The 18,240-nt window shown below is 41.7% G+C and overlaps 1 long non-coding RNA gene across 3 annotated transcripts in view; it reads left to right on the forward strand.

Annotated features, from left to right (window-relative positions):
* LOC106505934 overlaps positions 1–18,240 on the forward strand; it is a 624,744-nt gene that overhangs the window by 486,973 nt on the left and 119,531 nt on the right. For 2 of the 3 annotated variants that reach the window (XR_002338784.1, XR_002338786.1), the window contains exon 6: positions 7,881–7,976. This is a non-coding gene — a long non-coding RNA (uncharacterized LOC106505934). Of the gene's footprint in view, positions 1–7,880; positions 7,978–18,240 lie in introns of those variants that run through there. The other variant, XR_002338785.1, reaches the window with a different exon arrangement.

Raw genomic sequence — 18,240 nt, forward strand, 5'->3', positions numbered from 1 at the left:
GCATGGAAGAATAATTCAAGAGGGAAAGGGACAGGATAATGTACCTGCTCATTGGTTGAGAAGATTCAGCAGATCAGAAGGAAGTTGGTTGGGTAATATTCTCATACAGAATCAAGATTGAATCTCCCCATACTTAGACCATATGTATCCCCTTCTTTATTCATACATCTGGGTTTGGTCTAAGGGGTGGATAGAGAATAATAATAAACAAAGGATACTGAGCCCTTGGATGCAGTTGTATCACAGGAAGACCTAAAAGACTTTCTAGCAAAGAGATGCATCCTTATGTGACATCCAAGACATCCCCCAGCATCCTACCCTTCTATAGTCCCCTCCCACATTGTACCATTGTTGTTTGGTACAGCAGGAGTGATGCTGTGTCAGTTCTAAGATTAGGTAATAAAAGAGATTAAGGTTCCTCTCTCACTGTTTCTCTTTCTCATGACTTGCTCTGAAAGAAGCTATTTTGGAGGCAGCCCTAAAGAGGGACCCACATGGTGAGGGGCTAAACCTCCTGCCAACAGCCACACGGGTGAGCTTGGAAATGGATTTCCTCCCCAGACAAGCCTTCAAATGAGACTGAAGCCCAGCTGGCAACTGAATTGCAGTTTCACTGGAGAGATCCTGATCCAGAACCACCAGCTCAACTGCTCCCAGATAGTTGACCTTCACAAACAGTGGGATGATAGATGTCTGTGGTTTTTGGCCCCTAGTATTTGGTGTCATTTGTCACAGAGCAGAAATTAACCAATGCAAACTTTGAGGCCAGTGTTATTTGCTGCTTTTCAGTAAAGACTGTTCATGTGCATTGGGACTTTTAATAACTCTGTGCTTATCACAATCATCCACCAGGTCTGGGGGCCTTATTCTCTTAACTATGTAGCAAAGTGCTTCTTAGCCTTTCTGAGTCTCAGATTCCTTAATTTACAACAAAGGTCACAATAATGCCCATCAAAAGGGTCGTCCTATGGAGGTGAGAGAATAGAGCATTCTAAGTGTCCCAAACAGAGTAGCTGTTTAACAACAACAACAGCAACAGAAATTAGCTATTGTCATTGATAAGGGAGATAAATGGCTTTTAAACACTAAGTATAAATAAGAGGATGACCCCACTGGAACTTGAGGTAAATAGCTCACCAGAGTTGCACCATCTGTTTCAGTTGTTATTTCTCTTGCCTTGAAGACTGTTTTATTCACTCACAAGTGCTACAATGCACCATTTCCCAAACAACAGGCCCTCCTGCCAACCCCAGTGGCCTGGAGCTTTGAAACATCTCCCTTCTGACCGTGGAGAATTGGCTGTCTCCACTCACGCCTCCTTGGCAGAATGGGGAATCCCTGATTTTCTGGACATGCTCTGTCACCACCTGGGTGAAAGCCAGGTTTTGCTCATGATTTCCATTCTTGAATGACTCAGGGATGAGTAGGGGACTGAGTCAGAGGGAGCTGGTGGAAGGGGTGGGGGTGGCAGTGCAGCACTTACACTGAAGTTACATGGCATTGGGGGAAAACTCAGAAAACAACTCCAAGACATGCAGGAATACTTCACTCTTGGTGGATGCTGTCACCAACAGATTGCATTGAATAAAATAATGCATTTAACTGGTGAATTCAATTCCATCTTCATTCCATACCTTGCCATTATATAGACTCTAGATTTCAGAATCAGCTTCAAGGAAGAGGATGTGGAACATTGAAAAAGAATGAGATTAATTTCTGCCAAGTGGGGCTTAGTATTAGAAGTTAAATTCATAAATAAAAATGAAAACTGCATTCACCTGGAAAGAAAGGAAGGGAGGGAGGAGGAGAGAGAGAGAGAAGTAAAGAAAGAAGGGAAGGAAGGAAGGGAAAGGAAAGGAAAGGAGGGAGGGAGGGAAGGAAGAAAGAACATTACACCAGCAATGGAGAGCAGCTAATCTGCCATGACTCCCACTCAAACTGGGAAAAGTAGCCAACCTGTCTCTGCCAGTAGCCACATCTTTCAATCAGGAAAAACACCTCTCACCCCCTAAAAATGGGATGGACAGTATCATTCCAGAGCATCCATCTTGAAGCTCAAACTGACATTCATAACAGTGATCCCACCTTGGAAAAAAAAGAAAAAAATAACTTCAATTTTCAACCTTTCCCTCTCCCCAAGAAACAGGTAGGGGAAAAAAAGAAAAATAAATGGCAACACGTAGCTGTCATTCTGCGTCTGTTTTTCTCCTAGGCATAGAAAAGTCTGTCTGGAAAAAAAAAAAAAGGATAGGATAGAATTCTCTTCAAGGTAATCAACCTTATAGATTGATACATGTTCAGAAAAAGTGTACCTGTAAGGAAGTTTATGGTCCCACTGTTAGTTATAGTGAAAAATAAGAGGCAATAAAAATCTCCACCAATTGGTGACTAATTAAATCAATTAAGATACTTCCAGAAGTAGAATACCCTATAATCTTTAGCAAGAAGGGGATATATTTATATGTCCTGAAAAACACAACATGCAGAGTATAAGAATAATATAGTCCTGCTTCTGTTTTAAATTATCATCTGAGTGTATATGTGCATATATATATATTGCAATAAGAACTGTAAATGTCTCGAAAGCTACACAGCAAACTGCTAGCAGTAATCGAGGGTGGTCTGGATGTGGGGAAAGCGGTCAAAAGAAAAACAGCTTTCGCTTTTAAAAATATATATATTAATTTCTACAGTGTTTGAAAGTCTTACATGAAATGTATCTGTGGATGATTTGCAATTTTCTTTTTAAAGAAAAAGTTTAGGCACCTGGGTTCTGATTTCTCTGCAGCAAACTAGGTTTCTTTCTACAACTGATTAACTGTACATAACTAGTTTGTTGCAGACCAACCAGAATAATACAAGTACCCTGCCTAGGGGTGTGTGGAGAAAGGAAAGAAGGAAATTTGGGAAAAGGAAAGATCTGCATGATTCTAGTCCAGAGGGAGTTCTGAACTAGAATCACCTCGGGGTTTGTGAAAATGCAGATCCCGGGGCTCCTGCTTGTGAGATCCAGAGTTACTAGGTCTAGGCAAAACCAGGAAAACTGCAGCCACCATGTTCAGGTTCTGGGAATGCTGCTGGTCTAGAAGTCACACTTTAAGAATCACCACCCTAACAATCCATTAACTGCTCTGTGGAGCAAGGGAGGACATAGATGAGAGGATGCATTGAAAGTAGTGTCTTGTGACATGGTGACTCAACAAATCATTCAAATCCTACCTCTTCTATACTAACTACAACTGGGGGGTGGTGGGGAAATCACTTAACCCTACTGAGACTTGGTTTCAACATCTCTAAAATGGGTATAACATTTTTCAGACATGGAAATTCTGCAAAGTACAGATGAATTACATCACAGTTACTACCAATGCTTGACGATTGAATTATTTTCCATTAATGTAGTGTATTTAGTACAGAAGATGTCCACATATGATAAACCTACAATAAATGTTTGCTTTCATGACTACCAGTGCTAAAATACTGTAAGATAGAACGGAAAACCATTTGGGTACCAGAGAAAAATCAGCAAGAATTTGTTGAGTGCCAACCGTATGCAGATGGGTAGCCACAAAGTAGAACATGAGTTAGCTGGCATCTTTTTGCCAAACCACAGCCACTAAGTCAGGCATTCAGAGCCTGAATCCTGACACAGGTGTATTGTGGGTAGAGTGGGTTATGTGACCTTGATCCTGAGAACCATCCCTTCCTAGTCTGGATATGGAAATACTATAATTTGCCCTAGAGGCTCTTGGGAAATCAACTTGTCCACAGAGCCCAGAGCTCTTTAGGCAGCCCAGCTTTTTCCTCTACAGATCTATTTGAGCCTCAAACACTGAGTCCCTCCTCCATTCTGAGCTCGGTTCATCCTCCATGTCCCAGTTTTCCAGTCCCTCAAACTCAGGTTCTTGTTCAGGTTCTGGGATTGAGTGGCAAGATTACAAACTGACGCCAGTCAGCTGTGCGTCTGGAGGCAAGCTCTGCTCCTCCTGTCACTGTTCTAATGTGGAAGAGAGAGACTTGATTTGTTGAGAAAATAGAGTTAGCCCATGGGAACCACTTGACACATGGTAGGTGCTTTTCTAATGAGGTCTATTGTTCTTGCCACTCAACCATGTCACTGTTCCTTCCAGGGATATTCTCACATGGCTCCAAAGAGTTATCCTGCTAGGGGTGTCACCTTGTTCCTTCCTACAGAAAATGCTAGATGGCCTCCCCCCCAAACATCTCTTGCTTTATAAAAGCCCTTGACCCATCTAGCAGTGTTTTTCTAAATGTGGTCACACAGCTATTTTGATATATAACAATAATGATGACAATGACAACTGTTATTATTATGCATTAATAATAAGATGCTGGCAATGCTGTGGGGCATGGGATAGCAGATTAGGCAAACTAGAGCCTGCGAGCCAAATCCAGCTCACCTCCAATTTTTGTAAATGAAGTTTCATTGGGACACAGCCACACCCTTGGTTTATATACTGCTTATTGCTGCTTTTATCTGCTACAAAGGTAGAGCCAAGGTGTTACAACAAGACTGCAAGTCTGCAAAGAAGAGGGTATTGTCTCTGGCTTAAAAAAAAAAAAATTGGGGGAGTTCCCTTTGTGGCTCAGCAGTTAATGAACCTGACTAGGAAACATGAGGATGAAGGTTCGATCCTTGGCCTCGCTCAGTGGGTTAAGGATCTGGTGTTGCCGTGAGTTGTAGTGTAAGTCATAGACCCAGCTCGGATCTCGAGTTGCCGTGGCTGTGGTGTAGGCCAGCAGTAGTAGGTCCAATTCGACCCCTAGGCTGGGAACTTCCATATGCTGCAGGTCTGGCCCTAAAAAAGAAAAAAAAAAAAATGCAGTCCTTGCCATCAAAGATACTGTGTCCACTCTACCATGGAATTGTAGGCAGCCACTAAAAGTGATGTCATAGAAGAATAATTTCTGCCACTGAAAAACACTCTTTGAGGAGAATTAAGCTAAAAACACAGAGATGCTAGACTTTGATTCTGAGCAATTACCTTCACCTCTCTGTGCTTTACTTTCCTTATCTGAGAAAAATGGCTGCAACCAGAGCTCTTCCTTTTGGCATTTGTGAAGATCAAGTGAGGTGGCTGAAGTCAAGTGCTTGGTCCCCTGTCTGATGCATCATAAATGGTCAAAAATCCGAAGCCATTTTTCCGTCCGTCCTTCCTTCCTTCCTCCCTCCCTTCCTTCCTTTCTTGCTTCCTTCCTTTCTCTCTCACCTACCCTCCTTCCCTTCCTCCCTCCCTCCCTCCCTCTCTCTCTCTCTCTCTCTTTCCTTTTTAATGGCTGCACCCACAACTTATGAAAGTTTGAGGGCCAGGGACTGAATCTGCCACAGCTGTGATGCATTTGATTAAACCCTTGTTTCTGCAGCAACCTGAACTGCTGCAATCAGCTTCTTAACCCTTGGTACCAAAGCAGGAACTCCACAAAGTATTTGTGTGGTAGGGTTTGCATTCTTTCCATTTTTCTTGCCTGCTTATTTGAAATGTTTTACATTTTCCTAAAAGTGATACATGTGCTTGCCTAACTTTACAATATAAAAAGAAGTGCATGCCAATTGCTCGTTTACTTTAAAGATGCATCTTGTCTCAAGAAGGTGCTTCGTTCATCACCCTGTCTTGCTCTGCACAGGCTCATGGTTCTAAAAGCAAACTTGTGAATTGCTCCCTGACACAGTTTCCAGTTGCCACGTGCAGCTGCAATTGTATGTGCCTGTGGATTCAGTTGATAATGAATCCCTGTGTAATCCTTAATGTTCTGGTACAAATTCCTTCTCTGCATCTGGCCTCAGTTTCTCTGCAGTTAGAGGAAAGTGTCTCTGAACTCCTTTCAAACTCTCACATTCCTCTACCTTGGGATTGCAAAGCAGCTCCACCAGATGAATTCCCATCAGGTTCAACCTCCTCTCTGGGTTCCAAGGAGAGCAAAGCCTGTGAAACAGTTTCCCTCTTGCTGGGTGTGGCACTCCTTTTAGCAACCCTGGGATCCGGATTAGGAGTTTGAGCAATGCCTCTAAACCCTGCACTCTATTTAATTTCCTTGATTTATGGAGAGGATTTCTCACACCTCCAGGGGAGAGAGGCAATGCCATCCCTGCTGGATCCCAGGCTGAGCCTACAATTCCTCAGCCTGTTTATCCCACCGTCACTACAACACAGTCCATCTCCAGGGACTGTTGCGTATCTCTTCTGGACCAGGTGACATAGCCAAACTGAGTGTCCTTTCCACCCACTAGGATTTCCTTACATGGAGGTGGCCCCAGGTTCTGATGCTGCACATTTCTTCCCTGGGGAGGCAGCCCCAGGAATATGCAAATTTCATCAGCAGCCCCTGTGGGGTCTCCTCTGACCCTCAAGACCCCATTTTGTTTCTCTGCCTGGTGAGATGGAGACCAGCATGGCCTCAAAGCAGAGCTCTGAGAACTCTTGTACATGGGATGTTTGGGGGGATGTGTTCAGGCGAGCAGCAAGAAGCATAAGTGCTTAGAGTGGGAAAGTTGGTTCCAGAGTGAGTTGCCAGCTTTTCTGGGTCAGAGTGAGAGTTAGGAAGGAGATCAAAGAGCCAGTAAGACCCAGAAGGGGGCGGGGAGGATGGCGAGAGGAGGCTGTTGAAGAACTCTGTCCTCCTTTTTTAAATGGTTTCCTCCTTTAGCTGGTGCCAGATTTGCTTCCAGATCAGCTGGTGTCACCAAGCTGAGGCTGGGAAACTCTAACACAGGCATATCCTCCAAGAAGTAAGCATGGGAAACTTCTAGCCGTGTGTATGTATAGTAGGTGACCCCACAAACACCTAAGGCTCAGCCCCCCCTGGTCCTTTGCCCAGATTCCAGCACTGACACCTTGGCAACTGCTAAGATTCTTTCAAGAGCTCCATTTCCATCTCTCTTTCTCTCATTTCCCTTCTTTTGTTGTTATCCCTCTTCCTAGCTCCCCCCTCTCAATCGTTCTCTTACCCCTTTCTGTATTCATCTCCCATTCTCCCCATCTCCCCATCTCCCCCATCATCTCTCCTTCTCCTTCCTATTCTCCCTTTTCTTTCGACTCTCTTTCTTCTTTCTCCATCACTTCCTGTCCTCGTCCTCTCTTCTCTTCTAGAACACTCATTCCCAACCTGTGGTCCCCAGACCACCAGCAGCAGCATCACCTAGAAACTTGTCAGAAATGCAGCTTCTCAAATTCCACACCAGACCTACAGCATCAGATATTCTGGGGGTAAGATCCAGCAATCTGTGTCCCAGGGAATTTGATGCATGCTAAAGTTTGAGAATCACATTCTTAGAGGAAAATAGCAATTGAAAAAAAAAAAAGGGGGGTATCTTTGAGTGCTGATCCGATAAGCCCTCATTTTAAACATGTAAAACCTTCCTCTACCCATTAGCTAATTAGGACATTGGACCACCAGCCTGGCTGAGATGCTTTCAGGAACAACATAAGCAATTACACTCAAGTTCTCTGATTACTATCATGCTTCTAAATCCCTTCAGCCAACACACGTCTTTCCTGTCTGCATTCTGCCTCAATTCCTCTCCCTCTCTGGTTGTTTTAAGGAGTACAAAGAGCAGGGGGATATGTCCAGCAGTTCATAGTCTTGATTGGCATTTGCCAAAGTGTATCCCTCTGCTATTGATGGGGCTATTGATAGGAAAAGGATTCCATAGTCCAATATGGGTGGGGAATGCTGAGTAAAGAGATTTCTTTATGGCAGGACTTTTCAGAACCTGAGTTCCATAGTGGTTCTTAAAGTGGGGATCAATGTTAGTAGCATCTCCTGAGATTGACCACAGAAGTCCATTTTCTACTGGTCATTGAACAGGATGTACACACTTGGAAAATACTGCTTAAGGAGACCATGGCTTTTCTCCACAGGAGCCTTATTTGAATAGGCAGCATACGGCATGGAGTAAAACACTCAAGATGGTGCTCAATAGACTATGATGACCTTGGAAGGGCCTAGGCATTAAGGTAAGAGAATGCTCAGTAGCTTCTGGGCTTCCGATGTGCAGTCCTGTTGGTATCTGACTGGGTAATGACCAACCTTGAGTCTTCAGACTTTGTGCAGCCACATGCTTTTTTCCCTCCATGGTATCGACTGTGATCCCATTTCAAGTTAAAGAATGAGAAAGCTGACAGCAAGCTACTATTTCTTAAATATGCCCAGAACTTATCCCTGGAGCTTCTATTTAGTAGACTGGCATGAGTCCTGGGAATCTAGACTTTTTAAAAGCTTCCAAGAGCTTTGGATGTACAGTGAGGATTGGAAGCCACTGGTTTACATGAATTCATGCATCATGTTTATGTAATGGTATATTCAGAGAAATATGGAAATTGGGGCTTTGTCTATAATCTTTGAAATGGACATAAGGGAAGATAGCCAGCTCCTTTTCTATACCATCATCCTTGGGCCCCTCAAAGAAGGCAAATGGACTGTGGATTTGTCAGGGGTTGGGGTGGGGTGCTGACATGGAGGTATAAGCAAGAAAGAGAGAGATTCTTATTGTTCTATAAACCTAAGAGATGCAAAACCGCAGTTTAGTGATGAGTAATTCTCTTTTTTCCTTCATAAGAGATAATTCAGGAAAAATAAAAATGTGTATGGCCTATTTTTTTTAATTAAAATAGAAGATAGTTTTGTTGAGTCCCAGAAGGGGAAATGCCCATTCTTACAATTGAAATGACCTCTGTCAGTGGTCTTCAATTTGCTTTTAGCTGTGGAAATATTTTCTCAAGGGAAGTCTTATAGTCAAACTCCAACATAAAACTTATTAAAGAAACAGCCCTCTAGCTCAAGAGTAGATGGAAGAGCTGAACCTTAACTAAATGGACCATTTTTCAACTGATATTTAGAGACAATAAAGACATTTCTTAGGGACAAACGAGAACACTATAACCTAATTTATGGACCCCCCCAAAAAAATGTCATTGAGAAAATTGGCAACCCTTTCTCCCTTCCAAAAGATCGCTATTCAAGATGTGGTGAGCCACAACATGGCTGCAACTTTCAAGTTTTTCAACATGATACTATATCTCAGACTACATTGGTTTTTATAAATTGAGATTTCTAGAAATTGCATTTAAAAATTCTATTTAACTTTTTGAATTCCCTTTAATTTGCATCATTTATACATCTATGGAGATTTCTTAATTCTTTTATTCTAGAATTTGGTAGAGTTTACCCCTCTTTTGTTCCATTCCCTAAAGACCACAGCAACCAAAAAATAGACTATGTGTATTTATCTTGTGGAAATAAATTATTAGGTTAGAATTATCTAAAAAGATTAACTGGCAAAAATAGGGAAAAAAGTGTACCATCTGATCTCATTACTAGTAGTATTTTTTAGTTGTAATGACAGTCAAAATAACATAGATTCGGACTTCCTGTATGTTTTTCTTGTCACCTTGGTCCTTTGAGGATTATTGACAGAGAACTTGAGAAGGTAAGAGAAAGGTGATGAGATGTATGTTTCACCCTGGCTGAAGAGAGACCTCTGGGGGAGAGTTTGGAGGTGAGAAGACCTTGAGCACATGTGATGGAAAGGAAATGATGACAGTAAAAGGTTTACAGGAAGTGACATTGGATGAGTGATAAACTGGGTATTCAGTGATGTCTTTGGAAAGACTTGGAAAAAGAGTGAAATTCCTTTTCATTGCATTGATTGGCTGTTGAAAGACATTTCTTGAATGCTGTGTCACTCAGACATGGACATCAAAGGGTGATAGGGCTGTACTTATAAGCAATAAACATTTGCTTATAAATGCCTATGATTTGACACTTTATTAAATCAGAAGTCGGGATGTGGCTGCATATTTAGATGCTGCTGGCTTTGGCTTGCCTGACCCATTGCTTCTGGTCCGTCTGAATGCTCTGCAGCCCTAAGGGCCACAGGATTCTGGACCCATCTTCATCCCACCTGGGAGCTCGTTAGGGATGCAGATCCTCAGGCCCCACCCTGCATTGGACATACTGATTCAGAAGCTTGAGGGAGATGAATCCAGCAATCCTGTTATAACAAGCCCTCCAGTACATCCTGATACTCACTGAAATTTGAACATTTGGTTTTTTCTAAGGTTTCACTGACTGACCCTCTGCCACAGACACCATCCACATCTCTAGCCCCTTTCTCTGAATTCTACCTTCTAGCCTTGACCTCGTCCTTCATTATTTGACATGAGTGTGCTTTGGTGGGTCAGAGCTCAGTTTCCGAAAACAGAGTTCTGGGTTTTAATTTCAGCTCTACCCCTAAGCAGCCAGGTGACCTTATCCATGTCACATAACTTATTTGTACCTTGGTTTCTTAACCTGAAAAATGGGAATGATAATAATAATGTCAATCCACAATGTTGGTTTGAATGATTAAATGACTTCTCACAGTAAAGAACCTGAACAGTGTCTGGCACCTAGTAGGTGTTTTAGACATGGTACTAATCATGGTCACTCATCCCCCAGCTTGAAGTGGAGATAGCATATCAGCTAGGTTGCTTATCATCCAGTAAGTGCCAAGTAGTGGGTGAGATACTGAATAGACATGCCGCTATATCCCCTTAGTTACAGCCACTCATGGTACAGGTCTAGATTATGTGCATTGTACCTGTTAAACCAGCAAGGCACTCACTCTTTTCTTTAACCGAACACCTTATGTGTCCCAGGCACTAGGCCAGGCCTTGTACAAACATTACCTCACCTAATCCTCATCACCAGCCTAGGAGGAAAGGAATGTCCTTACGTAACAGAGTGGAGGATAGACTCAGAGATTGACTCCCCCAGTGTCAACAGCTGGCAAATGGCAGAAACAAGTGAGAAAGTAGGCGTGTCCGAATTAAGCATCTAGGTTTCCTCTAGGGAAAAGGAGATCAACTCCCTGAAATAGGCTTTCCCTTTACTGTAAATATCTTTGTAGACTTTTCTAATTACAATGTGATCTATATTTGTTTACAAATCCAAGCAATATGGAAATGTGACATGTGCAGTGACTGGCCATTTTCTGGTTATTCTACCCACTGATAATAACTATTTTTGGTAACCCTATATATATTAGTCTGATCTTTAAGATTTTTTCTTTTTCTTTGTTTAATTCCTTTTTTGTATTTTTTTGTTAAAGTATAGTTGATTTTCAGAGTTCCTGCCGTGGCGCAGGGGAAACGAATCCGACTAGGACCCATGAGGTTGTGGCTTCGATGCCTGGCCTCGCTCAGTGGCTTAAGGATCCAGCGTTGCCGTGAGCTGTGGCATAGGTCACAGATGCGGCTCAGATCTGCCATTACTGTGGCTCTGGCATAGGCTGGCAGCAACAGCTCTGATTAGACCCCTAACCTGGGAATCTCCATATGCCTCCATATGCCTTAAAAAGACAAACAACAACAACAACAAAAGTATAGTTGATTTACAGTGTTGTGTCAATTTCTGCTATACAGCAAAGTGACCCAGTCATATATATACTCGAATATATATATTCGTATATATATATGTGTGTGTATACATATACATACACACACACACACACACATATATATATAGACTTTTTCTCATATCATCCCCTATTATGGTCTATCTCAAGCGACTGGATGTAGCTTCCTGTGCTAAACAGTAGAACCTCATTGCTTATCCATTCTAAATGTAATAGTTTGCATCTACTAACCCCAAACTCCCAGTCTATCTTTCTTATTCTATTTTTTCTTTTTCTTTTTTTGATCTTTCTAAAAAAGACACACATATACATTCATTTTTTAAGAAAAAATGAAATCATACTTTTCATTTCTTAATGTCCTGCCACTGAAACTTAATATATTGGTGGCACCTTCCTACTGCAGTACAGAAAAATAAATTTCAGCCTTCTCAAAGGTTACATGGTATTGCATTTGTGGATTTACTCTGATTGAGTTAACCAATTACCTATTGATGAATATTTAGATCCTTTCCAATATTTTACACTTGTAGACAGCTCTACCATAAACATGCTTGCACATAAACATACATAGTTTGGGAATATTTTTTCATTATTTCCTTAGGATGTACTGTTTGAGATGGGTGCTATATTTTTTTAAGGTTTTAATACAGATTTTTCCAAATTTCCCTGAGGATGTATTATACTTGCCTTTTTTAACCTGTACCAGCAGTGTAAGTGTCTGTAATTCTATGAGTTAGATGTGGGAATAGCTTTTCCTCTTTTGAGGCCACTTTTTAACAAGGATCGATCTCCATGGTATATCTCTTTATGTGTATTTGCCAAATATCATATGGATTTAAAACTAGATCACTTTGCTCCTCCTGGCTTTGCCCAATTCCAAGACCATTTGCTTTTTACCAATTGCCAATATTTCCCAGGCAAAAGCTGAGATTTTTGGCAGGGTTTTCTGTTTGACCCTGTGTTCCTCCAAGTGTAAATAGGTTGTTCTGTAATTATAATTCATGATGTTTGCATGTAATAGAGGTCTTGCCCCAGAAGTGTTAACTTCATTGGATACCAACCACAGGATTTTTTTCTTCCAAATCACCACCCCCTCCCAAAAATAGAAAAAGGAAAAGAAATTACCAAGGCTACAGACAGACCTTTATTTCTAATATGTTGCCTGAGCACTTGTATTAAGTCATGTTTTCTCTGGCCAGAATTACCCTGGTATTTTTTTTTTTTTTCTGTCAGTTTAGTCTATAAATGAAGTGAAGTTACTGCCCCTATTAAAATGGAACACTGTGCCCTTGGTTTGCTCTTAACGGGTGGGAAAACCCCATTAAGTGTTTGTGAAATATGTCTTAAATACAGGAATTTTAATCTAGTGGTCTAATAAATCCCTCTCCTCAACTCAAATGAAAATCTTAGGTTTTCCGGCATCTGTTCAGTTATTTGTTCACCAAAACTTTCTTACACAACCCTGACCCTGAGAACTATGATTTGATAATGTTTCTTCCATTGGGGTATATATATTAAAGCCCATCTTTCAAAGAATCAGGAACTTTGACAGGTGTATTTCATGGTAAGATACCAGTTTTGAAATGTGCCTGGAATTCTTCATTTTCTAAGGTAAAAGCCATGAAATCTCTATGAATGTCCCAGGATGTGACAACTCATAATACTATAAAGGCTCAGAATATTCAAAGTCCATCCTTTAGCTGCAAAATTTGATGGCCATCGAAGAAGTACATTCTCCTTTTAGAGCGTATTTCATAAGAGTTGGAAATTTTCTCCTTAGCACAAGCCAAAAAGAGCATCAAGCTGGACCTAACCATATTAATTTAGCTCTCTTACATATTTCTGTTAACTGTTTTTTTTTTCCCTTGGCCAGAGTATTTATTAGGAAACTGGGTATATTTGCTAGAGGTAAATTCTATCTTCATATTGGGAACAACAGGAGGAAGATGTCATTTCTATTTATGGACAAGGTACATGCTTTTATCCCCAACTACTTTATGCTTATTTCCTAAAATCAAAGGCATTTCCCATGTCACCAGGTTATAACCATCAATATCAGGAAAGTAACATTGATACACCATTACCATATAATTCTCAGATCCCATTCAAATTCCACCCAATGATATGTTTGTAGTCAAAGGATCCAGGTCAGAATACTTGCTACATTTAGTTTTTATGTTTCTTGCATTCTCCTTCATTCCAGAGCAATTATTTCAGTCTTTCCTAGACTTCCATGTGTGGCCATTATAGTTTGGCAGAATGGAGCAAAATATACTTCAAAGTAAACAATTTCATTGTGTTCCAATACTGTGACTTTTAAACTGGAAATAAGAAAGGAGCATGTTCTGGCCACCATCTGGAATGAATATTACTCTAAAAGTTCACTTGAATCCATGGACATGATGAGGTTCATTTCCTCTTACCCAAGTAGTAGGTCTCATCACTTATGGATGCATTTCTTTTTTCTCCCTATTTATTCATTCAAAATATTTGAATGTCTATTAAGTGTAAGAAGGAAGCCATGTGTGTATGTCCCACTGAATCTGGACCTCAGGATCCTTCTCAACACAGTCTCCTGGGCAACCCAAACCCATTTCTCTCTGATGGCACTCTAGAGGAAACTCAGTGAGGACTCCCATACACCATGTGAAACAGGGCCTTGCATGCAGAAAATGCTTGCTTAACTGACTTAACTTGGCGTGAAAATAGTCTTTCCTTTCAAGGTAAGAGAGGAGTCAAAGGGGAAAAATAAAACAGAAGAGAAAACCACATCCTATAATATTGAGTCAAGTATGTGCTTGTTTCTTTTCTTCCTTATCCTGAGGAGGAAAGATGCCTGGAAAATTTGAGTTGCTAAAAGCTGGGATTGTCCCAGATATGATTGTACAGATAAAAGAGGAAGTGGGGCTGAGTTCATTAGTCGTGACTAAGAAAACCCTTAACGCCTTTTTCAGCATGTGATTTTAGAGAGCATCCCTTCTGATCAGTACTACTCTGCCAGAAGTTCTCTTTCAGAAGCCAAATACGTCTTCCAAAGATTTTGTCATTATTCAGACTATTTTTATAAGCTATTTTTTTTTTTGGGTGGGGGTGGAGTGTGGAAAAGGACTAACCCATTTTTTTTTTTTTAGATTACAGAAAACTTCATTTCTTTTTTAAATTTTATTTTATTTTTATTAGATTAAAGTTAATTTACAGTGTTGTGTCAATTTCTTCTGTATAGCAAAGTGACCCAGTTATACATATATATACATTCTTTTTCTTATATTATCTTCCATCATGTTCTGTGGCAAGAGATTGGTATAGTTCCCTGTGCTGTACAGTAGGACCTCATTTCTCTTTCATTGTATCTACGAACCCCAAACTCCTCATCCTTCCCACATCCTCCACCCATCCTCCTAGGAGTATATACTTTAGATTCTTGCTTGATTTGGGGGGACAGTTTCTTTCTTGGTGGCCAGATCTGCAAACATTGAGAGTAGCTTTACCTTGGGGAAATAGTCAAATGTCACTCAGGGATAAGCACTAAGAATAAAATGGATTGGGAGTTCCCTTCATGGCTCAGTGGTTAACGAACCCGACTAGGATCCATGGGCATATGGGTTTGATCCCTGGTCTCGCTCAGGAGGTTAAGGATCCAGTGTTGCCATGAGCTGTGCTTTAGGTTGCAGATGTGGTTCAGATCCAGCATTGTTGAGGCTGTGGTGTAGGCTGGCAGCTGTAGCTCTGATTTGACCCCTAGCCTAGGAACTTACATATGCTATGAGTGCAGCCCTAAAAAAGCAAAAAATAAATAAAATAAAATAAAATAAAATAAAGTAAAATAAAATAAAATAAAATGGATTATTTACTTAGCTGTACTCTTTTGGATCAAACAACTAAGATATAAACCTGAATTTTTTTTTTAAATGAATGAATAGGTTCATCCTAACTCATCTTGTGCTTTGTTTTGAAATGTCCATTTCAACATTCCCCAAAGCCACTCCCCAACAGGAATTCCAAGAGCACTTGGGGTGATGACACCATATTTGTTCTGAGAAAATATTCTTGGAAGGGGTCTCTCTTGAGAGTGGTCTGTGTGATGAACACATTCTGGTGAGGTAGTTAAAATCTGCCACTGCCACTTTTTCATTGCCTTTGCATTTCCCCCTTGGCTAGTGCCTGGAATTGAGAGGCCCAAAAGAGTGAGAGAAGAGTGGATAATTAAGATTTTTAATGCTAGTAAGATAGCGGAGAGGTAAAGGAAGGAAAGAGCAAAAATTGGGCCCTGGAGGTACTTGGGGAACTTGCCTGAGGCCACGTTCTGTTGCCTCTTAGCTGCTGCAAGGCTGGCGCTCCTGCGCTCAGAGCCATCTGACCTATGGATGGCCGGAAACCAACTATGACAGAGGCCTGAGATATTGCAGAGCAGGTTGAGGAAGGGTCAAAATCATTAGTCACAGGAGATGAGAGGAGGAGGAGGCGGGGAAGTGGGTGCAACGGAAACAGTTCCAGTTTTGGAGTCCAGAAGGCCAACCCTGAGGCATCTAGACCCTTCTTTTCCCAAGTCACCACTCACTCCTCATCCTCTTCACCTCTGCCCTCTCCACTACCCACCCCCAGCCCCCGCATCCAAACTCCTGGCCCCTCTATCTCTGGCCCTACTGACTGCCTCTTCACTTGGGTTCAGTGTTTTCACTATCCCTGTTTCTTTTTTCCAGCCAGGCTCCACAGAGGCTCAATGCTTACAGGCTGGGCTTTTTCTCTGATTGTGATTGGGTGGGTCAGGTGGGAGGCAAGCCAAGAAGAAAGGAGGGACTTTTCGAAAGTCTTTTTATTACCTCTGCTGTTGCCCCAAACCTCCCCCATCACTCAGCCTACTTTGAAATTAATTAATGCACAGAACAGAGAATGCAGGCTTTATGTAATAAAACCTCTCCTTCGTTCTGCCCTGCCTCTGAACCCTTGCCTGGAGCGTTTTCGTGAATTTGAGGCTGTTGACAGGGGGTGGATTGACAACCCTTGATTTGGGAGGCCTCCCTCTTTGACTGAAGACAGGTAGAGACAGTGGTGGCAGCTGCACCCAGAACACTCTGGCTTTTTCTGTCTCTCTCTGGGGCCACTCCCAACCTTGGGGGCAGGGTTGAGCTTAGATGCTGCTTCCTCTGGAGAGCTTTCTTCGAGTCCTCTACACTCACGATTCTCAAACTCCCTGCACGTTAGAATCATCCGTGAGTTTTAAAAATTCTGATGTCTACACCACACCCCAGATTGACTAAACTAGAATCTCTAGAGGCAGGACCCACACATCAGTCATTTTAAAACTTTCCAGGTGACTCCAAGGAGTAGTAGGTAAGCTTGAAAACAAAGTCTGGACCAGTGCTTCTTAAACTTTAACTTGCAAAGTTATCCTCTGGAGATGCAGTTAAAAATGGAGATTCTGGAGTTCCCATTGTGGCTCAGCAGTAACAATCCAACTAGTATCCATGAGGACTTGGGTTTGATCCCTGTCCTGTGGCATAAGCTGGTAGCTGCAGCTCCATTTCGACCCCTAGCCTGGGAACTTGGTGCGGGTGCGGCCCTAAAAAGAAGGAAAAAATAAAAATAAACAATAAATAATTTAAAAATAAAAAAAGGAGATTCTGATTCAGTAGGTCCGGGGTGGGATCTGGGTTTCTGCATTTCTCATTTATTCCTGGTTATTAATGAAGCTGGTCCATCAGCTACACTGTGAAAACAAGGTCCTAGAGCAATGTTGTGTATCAAAATCGTCCAAAAGACCTATTAAAATACACATTCCTGGGCTCCATTCTCAGAATTCCTATCTCAGTGGGTCTGGTTTGGAGGCCTGAGAATTTGCTTGTCTAACAATTTCTCAGGTAATATCTTTGCTGCTGGTCCAGGGACCACACTTTGAGAACCACTGGCCTAGACTTCTTCAATAATGCCTCTCTGCTGGCCTCCTGGAGCTCCTGTACTGACTTTATTGTAGCGGTTGCTTATTCAATCAGCCATCATGTACTGAGGGCACTCACCATGGCCTGGGTTGGTGCTAGGCACATAGTAGGAAGCAGTGCTATGTAGCCATTTCCAGCAAGAGCTTTAAGTACGGAATATATTTGTGAATCCAAGCCTAGGATTTTTAGCTTTTTAACTGGGGTCAGTCATTTTATTCTCTGAGCCTCATTTTCCTGACCTGCAAAATGGGAATCACACTAGTACTTGCCTTACAAGTTTGTTGTAAGGACTGAGTCAAGAAATGCTTGTAAAATCTAAAAAGACCACCTAGCATAGACTAAGCCCTCGTTATGTCGTACCGCGTATTATAATCTCTATTATTATTGAGTAGCACAGATACTTCTTTAAAACCTCTTGTACTTTGCAGTTGCCTGTTTTTGCATCTACCTTTCCAAACTTTGAAGTCAGTGTTCACATCTGTATACTCACCAGCCAGCAAGTACCTTGCAAAGGTGATGTGTGAAGCACAGAGGAGCCATCTGGCCTGAGCTCTGTGTCATGGCTGGTCATCAGTGAGTACTCTCAGCCATCAGCCCTCTCTGGGAATTACTCATGCAGTGGAAGGAGCCATTGCTATGATCTGAAAGTTTGAGGGTCTACCAAAATTCATAGGTCAAAATACTAACCCCCAAAGGTGATGGTATTTGATACATGTTCTCTTGGGTGGACACATCACAGAGAGAGACAAGCACGACTTATAAGTCTCAGCCTAGAATTGACACACATCACTTCCATTTACAGGCCATTTATTGGATGGAACTTGTCATAAGGCCCAGCCTTACTTTCAGGGATTTGGAAAGCATCATCTTCCCAGGTTCTCAGGAAGG

Source organism: Sus scrofa, chromosome 14, assembly GCF_000003025.6.
Source record: "Sus scrofa isolate TJ Tabasco breed Duroc chromosome 14, Sscrofa11.1, whole genome shotgun sequence".
In the NCBI taxonomy this organism is placed as follows: domain Eukaryota; kingdom Metazoa; phylum Chordata; class Mammalia; order Artiodactyla; family Suidae; genus Sus; species Sus scrofa.